This window comes from Drosophila suzukii, chromosome 3 (assembly GCF_043229965.1).
Source record: "Drosophila suzukii chromosome 3, CBGP_Dsuzu_IsoJpt1.0, whole genome shotgun sequence".
NCBI lineage: Eukaryota > Metazoa > Arthropoda > Insecta > Diptera > Drosophilidae > Drosophila > Drosophila suzukii.
In genome coordinates this window covers 34605209-34622980 of record NC_092082.1, presented here as the reverse complement: position 1 = coordinate 34622980, position 17772 = coordinate 34605209, and the positions used below count along the sequence as shown (strand labels likewise).

Below are 17772 nucleotides of genomic sequence, written 5' to 3'. Positions count from 1 at the left end.
TGGCACATTGCTGAAACAAACTTGCGCTGCGTAAGAAGCTCAGGAATCTGCACGCCAAATCTCAATAGCCTAGCTCTTATAGTGTCCGAGATCTAAGCGTTCATCCGGACAGATGGACAGACGGTCATGGGTAGATCGACTCGGCTAGTGATCCTGATCAAGAATATATATACTTTATGGGGTCGGAAACGCTTCCTTCTGCCTGTTACATACGTTCCGACGATTCTAGTATACCCTTTTACTCTACGAGTAACGGGTATAATTAGAATAATAAACTTCTTCTACTCAATCCTAAAATCATTTATACATTAGGCCTTTAATATAAGTACAATAGTTCGAATTCATTAACCTGGCAAAGATAAAACTATTATTGAATCATATAGAACCATTTCCCTTGTCACAACCATCTAAAAAAGAATTGTTAAAATCATCTCTAAACGGCTCTAATGGTTTGTTACTTCCAACAAATGTAGAAGCTCTGATCAACAAGGCTTTCTCAGAAAAAAGACACGCCCCAATTATATCTTTTGTCTTTGAAAAAGACAATTAAAAATAAATTGCTGAAATGGGGCTGTGAATCTAAGTTAATTAAATACATAACCCATTTTTTGAAAAGTCGGAAAATTAGAGTAAAAGTCAACCACAGTCATTCCTTAATTCAATCACTTCAAAACGAAATACCGCAGGGATCCCCTCTATCTTTGATACTTTTTCTCAATGCATTTAACATCCTATCAGACACAATAAGCAAACACAAGAATCTTAACTTAACAGTATTTGCAGACGACTACAACATTATAGTTGACCTTAAAAACAGAAAAACCCAACATAAAACTAAAATTGTCTATTCGAGGACATCAGTAACTGGTATTTTGGTATAATTTATTCGCAGCGTCTTTATCCCTATCTAAAGGCAAACATATACGCATCTGCAGAAAACACAACTGTGTCTGCCAACTTTCTACAGTAACAAACCCTACATATATGCACAGTAACGGAACTAACAATGCTTAGCTTATCATTTGACACTTAATACAAATGGCAACCCCACGTAAATTAATTAGCAAACTCCTTAACAATTTATATTAATATAATAATATGCCCCTCAAATGATAAATATAACTGCCACTGACCTCAGTCCATATGGTCATAAGTCTTTTTTTGTCAAAAACAGACTACGGCCTAGCCTAACCTATCTAAGTCCTTCTCAATAATGCAATCCGTTCTGCACTATGAGCCTTTTGCTCAACAGCCGTCATGAGCCAAGTTGTCTAATACAATAACCCGATCATCTAATACAATAACCCGATCAGTCAATAATAGAAAACATTACAATAAAGAAAACTCTGAAATACTGAAACTCAGCCCTACACAAAACCATTATATCCTGTGCCTGTAATGTGGGATCCGAGCCATGTTGGAATTAGTGGCAATTTGCTGACGACGCCGCAAAAAATGCAACTATCGCACCTCTGATCACTACAAGTAAAACAAGGAAGAACGCTATAGTCGAGTACCTCGACTATCAGATACCCGTTACTCAAAGGGAAATGGAGATATGCAAGCAGCAAAGCGAAATTAAAATGCGCCACCTACCGGCGGTAGACAGATTTAAGCGTTTATTTTTGGATCAATCGATAGGTATTGACGACACCAATACATTTCAGTTAAAATTTTTCATCTAGCATCCAAATTGTGGGCGTCACATGTTTTCGCGGTTTGTGGGCGTGGCAAACTTTTTTTTAGGTCAATCGATAGTTATTGATGAGAACAATACATTTCAGTTAAAATTTTCTATCTAGCATCAAAACTGTAGGAGTTTCAGTTTTGGGCGGTTTGTGGGCGTTAGAGTGGGCGTGGCAGTCTACTGAAACAAACTTGCGCTGCGTAAGAAGCTCAGGAATCTGTACGCCAAATCTGAATAGCCTAACTCTCATAGTTTCCGAGATCTCAGCGTTCATCCGGACAGACAGACGGACAGACGGACAGACGGTCAGACGGACAGACGGACAGACGGACATGGCTAGATCGACTCGGCTAGTGATCCTGATCAAGAATATATGTACTTTATGGGGTCGGAAACGCTTCCTTCTGCCTGTTACATACTTTCCGACGAATCTAGTATACCCTTTTACTCTACGAGTAACGGGTATAACAAGGAAGAACGCTAAAGTCGAGTACCTCGACTATCAGATACCCGTTACTCAGCTAATGGTACCAAAGGGAAATGGAGATATGCAAGCAGCAAAGCGAGATTAAAATGCGCCACCTACCGGCGGTAGACAGATTTAAGCGTTATGGGCGTTAGAGTGGGCGTGGCATACTTTTCTTTAGGTCAATCGATAGGTATTGACGAGAACAATTCGTTTCAGCTAAAATTTTTTATCCAGCATCAAAACTGTAGGAGACACATTTTTGGGCGGTTTGTGGGCGTTAGAGTGGGCGTGGCACTCTGCTGAAATAAACTTGCGCTGCGCAGGAATCTCAGGAATCTGCATGCCTAATCCCAGTCTTGTAGCTTGTATAGTTTACGAGATCTCAGCGTTCATACGGACAGACGGACGGACGGACGGACGGACGGACGGACATGGCTAGATCGACTCGGCTAGTGATCCTGATCAAGAATATATATACTTTTTGGGGTCGGAAAGGCTTCCTTCTGCCTGTTACATACTTTCGGACGAATCTAGTATACCCTTTTACTCCACGAGTCACGGGTATAAATATTGTCGTTGTCCTGCCTTTTTTAAAAAAAAAAGGCTTTTCTTGTCAATCAAAAAAAAAAAAATTTTGTTTTTAAGTGACCAAACTAAAGATATATTAAATATTGGCTTCTGTTATTTCGTATTTTTAAGTTAAATTGTTATTTTATATATTATTAATATAATTCTTAACAAAAATAATAAAATTCTTTATATCAACGTTAATTAAGGGAATATCACGAATATTGTTGAACAAGGTGGTCGATACAAACCACCCGCGCCCCAACGGTCATAATTATAATTTTCCGGCTATTGTTACGGCCATTAGCTAATGTCAAAAAATCACGCCGGAGCCTAAGTAGACTGCACATACTGAAATTCATCCCGTATTGTTGTGGACTTGGGTGAAATAAAACTATTTTCTTTGCGTCGCAAAAAACCAGTCAAATCACTGAAGACTACTCAAAGCGGCGCAAAGACGGTGGAAAACGGCAAAAGTCGGGAAACTCTCTATTGTGTCCAGAAAACGTGACACTACAAAACCAAGAACTAGAGGTGGACCACGTAAGCTGTTGTCGCCATTCACACTGCACGATCACACCACCGCTGAGGTGTGACTGTTAAAATAGTTCGTGCTGTAGCAGCTAGTTAATTTTTCGTCAAATATAACCATTTTTAAATGCTAACTGCTTAAACATGCCACCACCGCCAGCAAAGACAACCAGGGAAAAAACTTCCACTGAGTTAAGTCCTCCAGCAGATGGGCTTTGGGAAAAAATATGTCAGAAGTTTGCTGCGCAAACTTACTTTTTTAAAAACCATTTGGCTGAACTGAAGAATCACATCACGACCAAAGTTACTGTTACGCTGGACGCTTTTAATTAACAGTGATATGTCGGAACTCATGAAAAGAGTCGAGGGTTTGAAGAGTGAGGTCGCCGAAACCCGGGCCTTGCGAAACCAAGCCAAGCGCCTTAAGTCTGCATTTGAGTTGCAACAAAATGAAAGGGTAGCTTGTGATCTCCGCCTTCATGGGGTACCATTTTATCAAGGCGAAGATGCGAAGGGATTGTTTCACACCCTTTGGTTCAACCTTAAAGTTACTCCTACCCCAAAAATTCGAGATATCTTCCGGATAAAACCCCCTAGAAATGGTCGTTCCATAGTTGACCCTATAATAATGATCAAAATCGATAGACCTGAAGACAAGGTTAACCTGATGCGTACTGTGGGTGCTCTAAGGCTTGAAACGAAAAAACTGCTTTCACTAAGTTACGTTGGTATAGATTCGCCCTCACCAATCTATCTGAACGAACAGTTGACTAAAACAAACTACGAGATTTTTAAAGCAGCACATGAAGTGTCAAGCAATAGTCCAAGTAAAGAAGACGGGCAGTGATGAGGTCCTATACATTAAGAACATGTAGGCCCATAACAACATTAGTCCTGATCTGCATAAAACACCTGCTGAAACTGACTCAACGAAGGATGGAGCGACACCTAATTTATTTCGTTAATACAGCTCGTCTAAATGTTCTAAATGTTCATTTTAAGGACTTGTCTCCACACAAATTAATATGTATCTTCACGATGATTCACTGTTGAATAAACTGCAACATGGCTTTTGGAAAAACCGTAGTTGTATGACAGCAATTTTAAAAATCTCAAAGGATATTCGCATGAAATCTGATAATAGGCAAGTTACATTTCTTATACCGCTAGACTATGGTAAGGCTTTCGACAATGTCCATCATATCATTTTGTGCATTAGACTATAATTTTTCAAACCCAGCTACAAGCTTAATGGGAGCATACCTAATGGGCCGATTCAATGTGTTGTAACGGAATCTGAGACCTCCGACTTTTTACTCACTTAGCGTGGTGTCCCCTGAGGGTCGGTCCTTGAACCATTACTGTTTTCGATACCTGTGAATGATTTTCCAAATGTCTTGCTTAAACGCGAAGTGCATGTGAATGCTGACGATGTGAATGTATGTGAGTTTTCATGCTAGAAAAAGAACGTGTAGCCTACAGAAAAGTGTGCCACGCCCAATCTAACTCCCACAAACGCCCATAACATCGAAATCTGTCTGCCGCCCACAACCATATATTGAGATCGCGGGTAGGTGGCGCATTACAATATCGCTTTGGTGCTTGAACATCTCATTTAGCTGACTAACGGTCGAGTCACTCGACTATAGCGTTCTTCCTTGTTATACCCGTTACTCGTAGAGTAAAAGGGTATACTAGATTCGTCGGAAAGTATGTAACAGGCAGAAGGAAGCGTTTCCGACCCCACAAAGTATATATATTCTTGATCAGGATCACTAGCCGAGTCGATCTAGCCATGTCCGTCTGTCCGTCTGTCCGTCTGTCTGTCCGTCCGGATGAACGCTGAGATCTCGGAAACTATGGGAGCTAGGCTATTGAGATTTGGCGTGCAGATTCCTGAGCTTCTTACGCACGTTTGTTTCAGCAATGTGCCACGCCCACTCCAACGCCCACAAACCGCCCAAAACTGTGGCTCCTACAGTTTTGATGCTAGAATAAAAATTTTAACTGAAATGTATTGGTCTCGTCGATACCTATCGATTGATCCAAAAAAAATTTTGCCACGCCCACTCTAACGCCCATAACGCTTAAATCTGTATACCGCCGGTAGGTGGCGCATTTTAATCTCGCTTTGTTGCTTGCATATCTCCATTTAGCTGAGTAACGGGTATCTGATAGTCGAGGTACTCGACTATAGCGTTCTTCCTTGTTATATTTCAAAAGCTTAAAAGCAAAAATATTCTGTCATCTATTGAGTATACTCATGAAAAACTTCGGTGGAAAAATTCCAGCAAAGTTAAATACAAAAGCTCTTTTTTCCCCTTGAAAAGATGTAGGGTAAGGTGACGAACTGATAAATACACACTAAGACTCTATTCAAATTTAAAATTTTTTTTTTCTTTAAGAGAAGTTGAAAATGTATGATTATGGAATGCAAATTTAACTGTACCCTCAAAAAAATACCTACATCAGTTCTGGGTTAAAATAGAACAAATTAAGTTGTCCAATTTATATTTCAAAAATTAAGAAAAAATAATCATTTATTAAGTTATCGGCTGTAGAAATAAATCAAATAACGATATTATGTCAACAAATACAAAAAAAAAAAATGAAATCTTCATACCACTTCCATAAAGTTCAAAAGAATAAAACACAAAGTACCAATAACTGTTGCTAAAGATCTCGTTAACACGTGTGTATATTTATCTGACTTGGTCTTTTACAAATCTTTGATCTGGCACTGCTGAGACCCTTTTAATTAAATAGGTTTCTTAATTTTTGTTCCACCTGTTAGGTCAAAGTTATCTTACGAACAAATAACGTGAATTAGTTGTAATAATATTGTTAATACATTGTCGGCACGAGAGAAATCGACTACAGTTAATTGGAATTTTTGACGTGACGTCACATGACGAGTTCTTCACCATACATTACTCGTCAGCTTACCCTAAAATATATTTAAATCTTACATTTATTTTTAGTAATATAAACCGACTGCCCGAATGATCCTGACAAATGTTTTCGCAAGGCGATCCAATAAATTCAATATAAACAAGGAAGAACGCTATAGTCGAGTACTTCGACTATCAGATACCCGTTACTCAAAGGGAAATGGAGATATGCAAGCAGCAAAGCGAAATTAAAATGCGCCACCTACCGGCGGTAGACAGATTTAAGCGTTATGGGCGTTAGAGTGGGCGTGGCAAATTTATTTTTGGATCAATCGATAGGTATTGACGACACCAATACATTTCAGTTAAAATTTTTCATCTAGCATCCAAATTGTGGGCGTCACAGGTTTTCGCGGTTTGTGGGCGTTTAAGTGGGCGTGGCAAACTTTTTTTTAGGTCAATCGATAGGTATTGATGAGAACAATACATTTCAGTTAAAATTTTCTATCTAGCATCAAAACTGTAGGAGTTTCAGTTTTGGGCGGTTTGTGGGCGTTAGAGTGGGCGTGGCACTCTACTGAAACAAACTTGCGCTGCGTAAGAAGCTCAGGAATCTGTACGCCAAATCTCAATAGCCTAGCTCTCATAGTTTCCGAGATCTCAGCGTTCATCCGGACAGACAGACGGACAGACGGACAGACGGTCAGACGGACAGACGGACAGACGGACAGACGGACATGGCTAGATCGACTCGGCTAGTGATCCTGATCAAGAATATATATACTTTATGGGGTCGGAAACGCTTCCTTCTGCCTGTTACATACTTTCCGACGAATCTAGTATACCCTTTTACTCTACGAGTAACGGGTATAATGAGTAAGAAACAACCAAAAAAATTAAAATCCATAAAAAGAATTATAAAGAAATTTATACAAATAAAAAAAAATTTATTTCAAAAGCCTTTTTTCCATTTTTGTCGATGACATTTTATATTTTGTCAAAAATGTTCAAATAAGCTGTCCCGAGTGAAAAGAAGACATCGTGTACAAATGTCTATATGGAGTGTAACTCATGCGTCCCGCGTGACATTCGGTCACGGATGAAAACTGATTTTTAGAACTGAAGAGTAGAGAGTAAAACTTGACCACTAGTGGCTATGAGCCTTGTTTGTTTTAATGGAGTGCCCCGCCCACTCTAACGCCCTATTGATACTAGAGAGCTAACATTTGTGCAAAGCCCTTGCAGATGGTATAATGGGAAATGGAGATATGCAAGCAGCAAAGCGAGATTAAAATGCGCCACCTACCGGCGGTAGACAGATTTAAGCGTTATGGGCGTTAGAGTGGGCGTGGCATACTTTTCTTTAGGTCAATCGATAGGTATTGACGAGAACAATTCGTTTCAGCTAAAATTTTTTATCCAGCATCAAAACTGTAGGAGACACATTTTTGGGCCGTTTGTGGGCGTTAGAGTGGGCGTGGCACTCTGCTGAAATAAACTTGCGCTGCGCAGGAATCTCAGGAATCTGCATGCCTAATCCCAGTCTTGTAGCTTGTATAGTTTACGAGATCTCAGCGTTCATACGGACAGACGGACGGACGGACGGACGGACGGACGGACATGGCTAGATCGACTCGGCTAGTGATCCTGATCAAGAATATATATACTTTTTGGGGTCGGAAAGGCTTCCTTCTGCCTGTTACATACTTTCGGACGAATCTAGTATACCCTTTTACTCCACGAGTCACGGGTATAAATATTGTCGTTGTCCTGCCTTTTTTAAAAAAAAAAGGCTTTTCTTGTCAATCAAAAAAAAAAAAATTTTGTTTTTAAGTGACCAAACTAAAGATATATTAAATATTGGCTTCTGTTATTTCGTATTTTTAAGTTAAATTGTTATTTTATATATTATTAATATAATTCTTAACAAAAATAATAAAATTCTTTATATCAACGTTAATTAAGGGAATATCACGAATATTGTTGAACAAGGTGGTCGATACAAACCACCCGCGCCCCAACGGTCATAATTATAATTTTCCGGCTATTGTTACGGCCATTAGCTAATGTCAAAAAATCACGCCGGAGCCTAAGTAGACTGCACATACTGAAATTCATCCCGTATTGTTGTGGACTTGGGTGAAATAAAACTATTTTCTTTGCGTCGCAAAAAACCAGTCAAATCACTGAAGACTACTCAAAGCGGCGCAAAGACGGTGGAAAACGGCAAAAGTCGGGAAACTCTCTATTGTGTCCAGAAAACGTGACACTACAAAACCAAGAACTAGAGGTGGACCACGTAAGCTGTTGTCGCCATTCACACTGCACGATCACACCACCGCTGAGGTGTGACTGTTAAAATAGTTCGTGCTGTAGCAGCTAGTTAATTTTTCGTCAAATATAACCATTTTTAAATGCTAACTGCTTAAACATGCCACCACCGCCAGCAAAGAGAACCAGGGAAAAAACTTCCACTGAGTTAAGTCCTCCAGCAGATGGGCTTTGGGAAAAAATATGTCAGAAGTTTGCTGCGCAAACTTACTTTTTTAAAAACCATTTGGCTGAACTGGAGAATCACATCACGACCACAGTTACTGTTACGCTGGACGCTTTTAATTAACAGTGATATGTCGGAACTCATGAAAAGAGTCGAGGGTTTGAAGAGTGAGGTCGCGGAAACCCGGGCCTTGCGAAACCAAGCCAAGCGCCTTAAGTCTGCATTTGAGTTGCAACAAAATGAAAGGGTAGCTTGTGATCTCCGCCTTCATGGGGTACCATTTTATCAAGGCGAAGATGCGAAGGGATTGTTTCACACCCTTTGGTTCAACCTTAAAGTTACTCCTACCCCAAAAATTCGAGATATCTTCCGGATAAAACCCCCTAGAAATGGTCGTTCCATAGTTGACCCTATAATAATGATCAAAATCGATAGACCTGAAGACAAGGTTAACCTGATGCGTACTGTGGGTGCTCTAAGGCTTGAAACGAAAAAACTGCTTTCACTAAGTTACGTTGGTATAGATTCGCCCTCACCAATCTATCTGAACGAACAGTTGACTAAAACAAACTACGAGATTTTTAAAGCAGCACATGAAGTGTCAAGCAATAGTCCAAGTAAAGAAGACGGGCAGTGATGAGGTCCTATACATTAAGAACATGTAGGCCCATAACAACATTAGTCCTGATCTGCATAAAACACCTGCTGAAACTGACTCAACGAAGGATGGAGCGACACCTAATTTATTTCGTTAATACAGCTCGTCTAAATGTTCTAAATGTTCATTTTAAGGACTTGTCTCCACACAAATTAATATGTATCTTCACGATGATTCACTGTTGAATAAACTGCAACATGGCTTTTGGAAAAACCGTAGTTGTATGACAGCAATTTTAAAAATCTCAAAGGATATTCGCATGAAATCTGATAATAGGCAAGTTACATTTCTTATACCGCTAGACTATGGTAAGGCTTTCGACAATGTCCATCATATCATTTTGTGCATTAGACTATAATTTTTCAAACCCAGCTACAAGCTTGATGGGAGCATACCTAATGGGCCGATTCAATGTGTTGTAACGGAATCTGAGACCTCCGACTTTTTACTCACTTAGCGTGGTGTCCCCTGAGGGTCGGTCCTTGAACCATTACTGTTTTCGATACCTGTGAATGATTTTCCAAATGTCTTGCTTAAACGCGAAGTGCATGTGAATGCTGACGATGTGAATGTATGTGAGTTTTCATGCTAGAAAAAGAACGTGTAGCCTACAGAAAAGTGTGCCACGCCCAATCTAACTCCCACAAACGCCCATAACATCGAAATCTGTCTGCCGCCCACAACCATATATTGAGATCGCGGGTAGGTGGCGCATTACAATATCGCTTTGGTGCTTGAACATCTCATTTAGCTGACTAACGGTCGAGTCACTCGACTATAGCGTTCTTCCTTGTTATACCCGTTACTCGTAGAGTAAAAGGGTATACTAGATTCGTCGGAAAGTATGTAACAGGCAGAAGGAAGCGTTTCCGACCCCACAAAGTATATATATTCTTGATCAGGATCACTAGCCGAGTCGATCTAGCCATGTCCGTCTGTCCGTCTGTCCGTCTGTCTGTCCGTCCGGATGAACGCTGAGATCTCGGAAACTATGGGAGCTAGGCTATTGAGATTTGGCGTGCAGATTCCTGAGCTTCTTACGCAGCGCAAGTTTGTTTCAGTAGACTGCCACGCCCACTCTAACGCCCACAAACCGCCCAAAACTGTGGCTCCTACAGTTTTGATGCTAGAATAAAAATTTTAACTGAAATGTATTGGTCTCGTCGATACCTATCGATTGATCCAAAAAAAATTTTGCCACGCCCACTCTAACGCCCATAACGCTTAAATCTGTATACCGCCGGTAGGTGGCGCATTTTAATCTCGCTTTGTTGCTTGCATATCTCCATTTAGCTGAGTAACGGGTATCTGATAGTCGAGGTACTCGACTATAGCGGTCTTCCTTGTTATATTTCAAAAGCTTAAAAGCAAAAATATTCTGTCATCTATTGAGTATGCTCATGAAAAACTTCGGTGGAAAAATTCCAGCAAAGTTAAATACAAAAGCTCTTTTTTCCCCTTGAAAAGATGTAGGGTAAGGTGACGAACTGATAAATACACACTAAGACTCTATTCAAATTTAAAATTTTTTTTTTCTTTAAGAGAAGTTGAAAATGTATGATTATGGAATGCAAATTTAACTGTACCCTCAAAAAAATACCTACATCAGTTCTGGGTTAAAATAGAACAAATTAAGTTGTCCAATTTATATTTCAAAAATTAAGAAAAAATAATCATTTATTAAGTTATCGGCTGTAGAAATAAATCAAATAACGATATTATGTCAACAAATACAAAAAAAAAAATGAAATCTTCATACCACTTCCATAAAGTTCAAAAGAATAAAACACAAAGTACCAATAACTGTTGCTAAAGATCTCGTTAACACGTGTGTATATTTATCTGACTTGGTCTTTTACAAATCTTTGATCTGGCACTGCTGAGACCCTTTTAATTAAATAGGTTTCTTAATTTTTGTTCCACCTGTTAGGTCAAAGTTATCTTACGAACAAATAACGTGAATTAGTTGTAATAATATTGTTAATACATTGTCGGCACGAGAGAAATCGACTACAGTTAATTGGAATTTTTGACGTGACGTCACATGACGAGTTCTTCACCATACATTACTCGTCAGCTTACCCTAAAATATATTTAAATCTTACATTTATTTTTAGTAATATAAACCGACTGCCCGAATGATCCTGACAAATGTTTTCGCAAGGCGATCCAATAAATTCAATATAAACAAGGAAGAACGCTATAGTCGAGTACCTCGACTATCAGATACCCGTTACTCAAAGGGAAATGGAGATATGCAAGCAGCAAAGCGAAATTAAAATGCGCCACCTACCGGCGGTAGACAGATTTAAGCGTTATGGGCGTTAGAGTGGGCGTGGCAAATTTATTTTTGGATCAATCGATAGGTATTGACGACACCAATACATTTCAGTTAAAATTTTTCATCTAGCATCCAAATTGTGGGCGTCACAGGTTTTCGCGGTTTGTGGGCGTTTAAGTGGGCGTGGCAAACTTTTTTTTAGGTCAATCGATAGGTATTGATGAGAACAATACATTTCAGTTAAAATTTTCTATCTAGCATCAAAACTGTAGGAGTTTCAGTTTTGGGCGGTTTGTGGGCGTTAGAGTGGGCGTGGCAGTCTACTGAAACAAACTTGCGCTGCGTAAGAAGCTCAGGAATCTGTACGCCAAATCTCAATAGCCTAGCTCTCATAGTTTCCGAGATCTCAGCGTTCATCCGGACAGACAGACGGACAGACGGACAGACGGTCAGACGGACAGACGGACAGACGGACAGACGGACATGGCTAGATCGACTCGGCTAGTGATCCTGATCAAGAATATATATACTTTATGGGGTCGGAAACGCTTCCTTCTGCCTGTTACATACTTTCCGACGAATCTAGTATACCCTTTTACTCTACGAGTAACGGGTATAATGAGTAAGAAACAACCAAAAAAATTAAAATCCATAAAAAGAATTATAAAGAAATTTATACAAATAAAAAAAAATTTATTTCAAAAGCCTTTTTTCCATTTTTGTCGATGACATTTTATATTTTGTCAAAAATGTTCAAATAAGCTGTCCCGAGTGAAAAGAAGACATCGTGTACAAATGTCTATATGGAGTGTAACTCATGCGTCACGCGTGACATTCGGTCACGGATGAAAACTGATTTTTAGAACTGAAGAGTAGAGAGTAAAACTTGACCACTAGTGGCTATGAGCCTTGTTTGTTTTAATGGAGTGCCCCGCCCACTCTAACGCCCTATTGATACTAGAGAGCTAACATTTGTGCAAAGCCCTTGCAGATGGTATAATGATTTCAGTCAGAAGTTTGCAACGAAGTGTAGGAGACGTTTCTGACCCCACTAAGTATGTATATTCTCTATTAGCATCACTGAACGAGTCGGTCTAGCCATGTCTGTCCGTTTTATCGGAATCTAGTCTGTCGGTTTCAAAGCTATCGGTATGAAACCCTCCCAAATGTCTTATTTTGGCGTTTTTGACATAATAACTTATACTCTTAGGAATATATTTCTTTTAATATTTCAGAATAAAAATTTTTTTTTAACATCGAACGATATTATTAAAATACTTCCTTTGAATCAAAACAAGAGGAAACGCCATAGTCGATGGCCTCGACTATAAGGTACCCGTTACCCAGCTATAAAGAGTGCGAGAGGGATGGAGACATACCACCACCAAGCCTACAACACCAACTAGCGGCGCCCCTAGCTACGTATTAGTTAAAACTGCTGATTAGAGTGAGCGAGGCCCCTTGCTGAAACTAACTTGCACTGCGCAAGAAGCTCAAGAATCTACATAACAAATCCCAAGTTTCTATCTTTTATAGATTTCGAAATCTCAGCGTTCATACGGACGGACCGACAGACGGGCATGGCTAGATCGACACGGCTAGTGATCCTGATCAAGAATAGGAAACGCTTCCTTCTACCTGTTACAGTCTTTCTGTCAAATCAAGAATACCATTTAACTCGACGAGTAACTGGAATCATAATAAAAATACCGTTATATTTAGTTTTCGATAAACATATACGGTTGGAAATAGAAATGGAATATTATCTTAAAATTTCTGTAAATAGATTTCAGTTTTCTTAAAATCGAAATGCTCCCACAGGAACGACATGCAAGGGTCGGTCACGGATGAAAACTGATTTTTAGAACTGAAGAGTAGAGAGTAAAACTTGACCACTAGTGGTTATGAGCCTTGTTTGTTTTAATTGAGTGCCCCGCCCACTCTAACGCCCTATTGATACTAGAGAGCTAATATTTGTGCAATGCCCTTGCAGATGGTATAATGATTTCAGTCAGAAGTTTGCAACGAAGTGAAGGAGACGTTTCTGACCCCATTAAGTATGTATATTCTCTATTAGCATCACTAAACGAGTCGATTTAGCCATGTCTGTCCGTTTTATCGGAATCTAGTCTGTCGGTTTCAAAGCTATCGGTATGAAACCCTCCCAAATGTCTTATTTTGCCACGCCCACTCTAACGCCCATAACGCTTAAATCTGTATACCGCCGGTAGGTGGCGCATTTTAATCTCGCTTTGTTGCTTGCATATCTCCATTTAGCTGAGTAACGGGTATCTGATAGTCGAGGTACTCGACTATAGCGTTCTTCCTTGTTATATTTCAAAAGCTTAAAAGCAAAAATATTCTGTCATCTATTGAGTATACTCATGAAAAACTTCGGTGGAAAAATTCCAGCAAAGTTAAATACAAAAGCTCTTTTTTCCCCTTGAAAAGATGTAGGGTAAGGTGACGAACTGATAAATACACACTAAGACTCTATTCAAATTTAAAATTTTTTTTTTCTTTAAGAGAAGTTGAAAATGTATGATTATGGAATGCAAATTTAACTGTACCCTCAAAAAAATACCTACATCAGTTCTGGGTTAAAATAGAACAAATTAAGTTGTCCAATTTATATTTCAAAAATTAAGAAAAAATAATCATTTATTAAGTTATCGGCTGTAGAAATAAATCAAATAACGATATTATGTCAACAAATACAAAAAAAAAAATGAAATCTTCATACCACTTCCATAAAGTTCAAAAGAATAAAACACAAAGTACCAATAACTGTTGCTAAAGATCTCGTTAACACGTGTGTATATTTATCTGACTTGGTCTTTTACAAATCTTTGATCTGGCACTGCTGAGACCCTTTTAATTAAATAGGTTTCTTAATTTTTGTTCCACCTGTTAGGTCAAAGTTATCTTACGAACAAATAACGTGAATTAGTTGTAATAATATTGTTAATACATTGTCGGCACGAGAGAAATCGACTACAGTTAATTGGAATTTTTGACGTGACGTCACATGACGAGTTCTTCACCATACATTACTCGTCAGCTTACCCTAAAATATATTTAAATCTTACATTTATTTTTAGTAATATAAACCGACTGCCCGAATGATCCTGACAAATGTTTTCGCAAGGCGATCCAATAAATTCAATATAAACAAGGAAGAACGCTATAGTCGAGTACCTCGACTATCAGATACCCGTTACTCAAAGGGAAATGGAGATATGCAAGCAGCAAAGCGAAATTAAAATGCGCCACCTACCGGCGGTAGACAGATTTAAGCGTTATGGGCGTTAGAGTGGGCGTGGCAAATTTATTTTTGGATCAATCGATAGGTATTGACGACACCAATACATTTCAGTTAAAATTTTTCATCTAGCATCCAAATTGTGGGCGTCACAGGTTTTCGCGGTTTGTGGGCGTTTAAGTGGGCGTGGCAAACTTTTTTTTAGGTCAATCGATAGGTATTGATGAGAACAATACATTTCAGTTAAAATTTTCTATCTAGCATCAAAACTGTAGGAGTTTCAGTTTTGGGCGGTTTGTGGGCGTTAGAGTGGGCGTGGCAGTCTACTGAAACAAACTTGCGCTGCGTAAGAAGCTCAGTAATCTGTACGCCAAATCTCAATAGCCTAGCTCTCATAGTTTCCGAGATCTCAGCGTTCATCCGGACAGACAGACGGACAGACGGACAGATGGACAGACGGTCAGACGGACAGACGGACAAACGGACAGACGGACAGACGGACATGGCTAGATCGACTCGGCTAGTGATCCTGATCAAGAATATATATACTTTATGGGGTCGGAAACGCTTCCTTCTGCCTGTTACATACTTTCCGACGAATCTAGTATACCCTTTTACTCTACGAGTAACGGGTATAATGAGTAAGAAACAACCAAAAAAATTAAAATCCATAAAAAGAATTATAAAGAAACTTATACAAATAAAAAAAAATTTATTTCAAAAGCCTTTTTTCCATTTTTGTCGATGACATTTTATATTTTGTCAAAAATGTTCAAATAAGCTGTCCCGAGTGAAAAGAAGACATCGTGTACAAATGTCTATATGGAGTGTAACTCATGCGTCACGCGTGACATTCGGTCACGGATGAAAACTGATTTTTAGAACTGAAGAGTAGAGAGTAAAACTTGACCACTAGTGGCTATGAGCCTTGTTTGTTTTAATGGAGTGCCCCGCCCACTCTAACGCCCTATTGATACTAGAGAGCTAACATTTGTGCAAAGCCCTTGCAGATGGTATAATGATTTCAGTCAGAAGTTTGCAACGAAGTGTAGGAGACGTTTCTGACCCCACTAAGTATGTATATTCTCTATTAGCATCACTAAACGAGTCGATCTAGCCATGTCTGTCCGTTTTATCGGAATCTAGTCTGTCGGTTTCAAAGCTATCGGTATGAAACCCTCCCAAATGTCTTATTTTGGCGTTTTTGACATAATAACTTATACTCTTAGGAATATATTTCTTTTAATATTTCAGAATAAAAATTTTTTTTTAACATCGAACGATATTATTAAAATACTTCCTTTGAATCAAAACAAGAGGAAACGCCATAGTCGATGGCCTCGACTATAAGGTACCCGTTACCCAGCTATAAAGAGTGCGAGAGGGATGGAGACATACCACCACCAAGCCTACAACACCAACTAGCGGCGCCCCTAGCGACGTATTAGTTAAAACTGCTGATTAGAGTGAGCGAGGCCCCTTGCTGAAACTAACTTGCACTGCGCAAGAAGCTCAAGAATCTACATAACAAATCCCAAGTTTCTATCTTTTATAGATTTCGAAATCTCAGCGTTCATACGGACGGACCGACAGACGGGCATGGCTAGATCGACACGGCTAGTGATCCTGATCAAGAATAGGAAACGCTTCCTTCTACCTGTTACAGTCTTTCTGTCAAATCAAGAATACCATTTAACTCGACAAGTAACTGGAATCATAATAAAAATACCGTTATATTTAGTTTTCGATAAACATATACGGTTGGAAATAGAAATGGAATATTATCTTAAAATTTCTGTAAATAGATTTCAGTTTTCTTAAAATCGAAATGCTCCCACAGGAACGACATGCAAGGGTCGGTCACGGATGAAAACTGATTTTTAGAACTGAAGAGTAGAGAGTAAAACTTGACCACTAGTGGTTATGAGCCTTGTTTGTTTTAATTGAGTGCCCCGCCCACTCTAACGCCCTATTGATACTAGAGAGCTAATATTTGTGCAATGCCCTTGCAGATGGTATAATGATTTCAGTCAGAAGTTTGCAACGAAGTGAAGGAGACGTTTCTGACCCCATTAAGTATGTATATTCTCTATTAGCATCACTAAACGAGTCGATCTAGCCATGTCTGTCCGTTTTATCGGAATCTAGTCTGTCGGTTTCAAAGCTATCGGTATGAAACCCTCCCAAATGTCTTATTTTGGCGTTTTTTGACATAATAACTTATACTCTTAGGAATATATTTATTTTAATATTTCAGAATAAAAAAATTTTTTTAACATCGAACGATATTATTAAAATACTTCCTTTGAATCAAAACAAGAGGAAACGCCATAGTCGATGGCCTCGACTAAAAGGTACCCGTTACCCAGCTATAAAGAGTGCGAGAGGGATGGAGACATACCACCACCAAGCCTACAACACCAACTAGCGGCACCCCTAGCGACGTTTTAGTTAAAACTGCTGATTAGAGTGAGCGAGGCCCCTTGCTGAAACTAACTTGCACTGCGCAAGAAGCTCAAGAATCTACATAACAAATCCCAAGTTTCTAGCTTTTATAGATTTCGAAATCTCAGCGTTCATACGGACGGACCGACAGACGGGCATGGCTAGATCGACACGACTAGTGATCCTGATCAAGAATAGGAAACGCTTCCTTCTACCTGTTACAGACTTTCTGTCATATCAAGAATACCATTTAACTCGACGAGTAACTGGAATCATAATAAAAATACCGTTATATTTAGTTTTCGATAAACATATACGGTTGGAAATAGAAATGGAACATTATCTTAAAATATCTGTAAATAGATTTCAGTTTTCTTAAAATCGGAAAGCTCTTCACATACAATGCTCCCACAGGAACGACCTGCAAGGGTAAAGAAACTTCAGCTGGCCGAAGTTTGCTTCCTTTCTTGTTAAACATTTTTTT

At 39.1% G+C, this 17772-nt stretch overlaps 1 protein-coding gene across 4 annotated transcripts in view; it reads right to left on the bottom strand.

Annotated features, from left to right (window-relative positions):
- The window catches only part of RpL15 (ribosomal protein L15), a 330472-nt gene that overhangs the window by 92622 nt on the left and 220078 nt on the right, over window positions 1–17772 (bottom strand). The gene's annotated exons all lie outside the window — the stretch shown is intronic.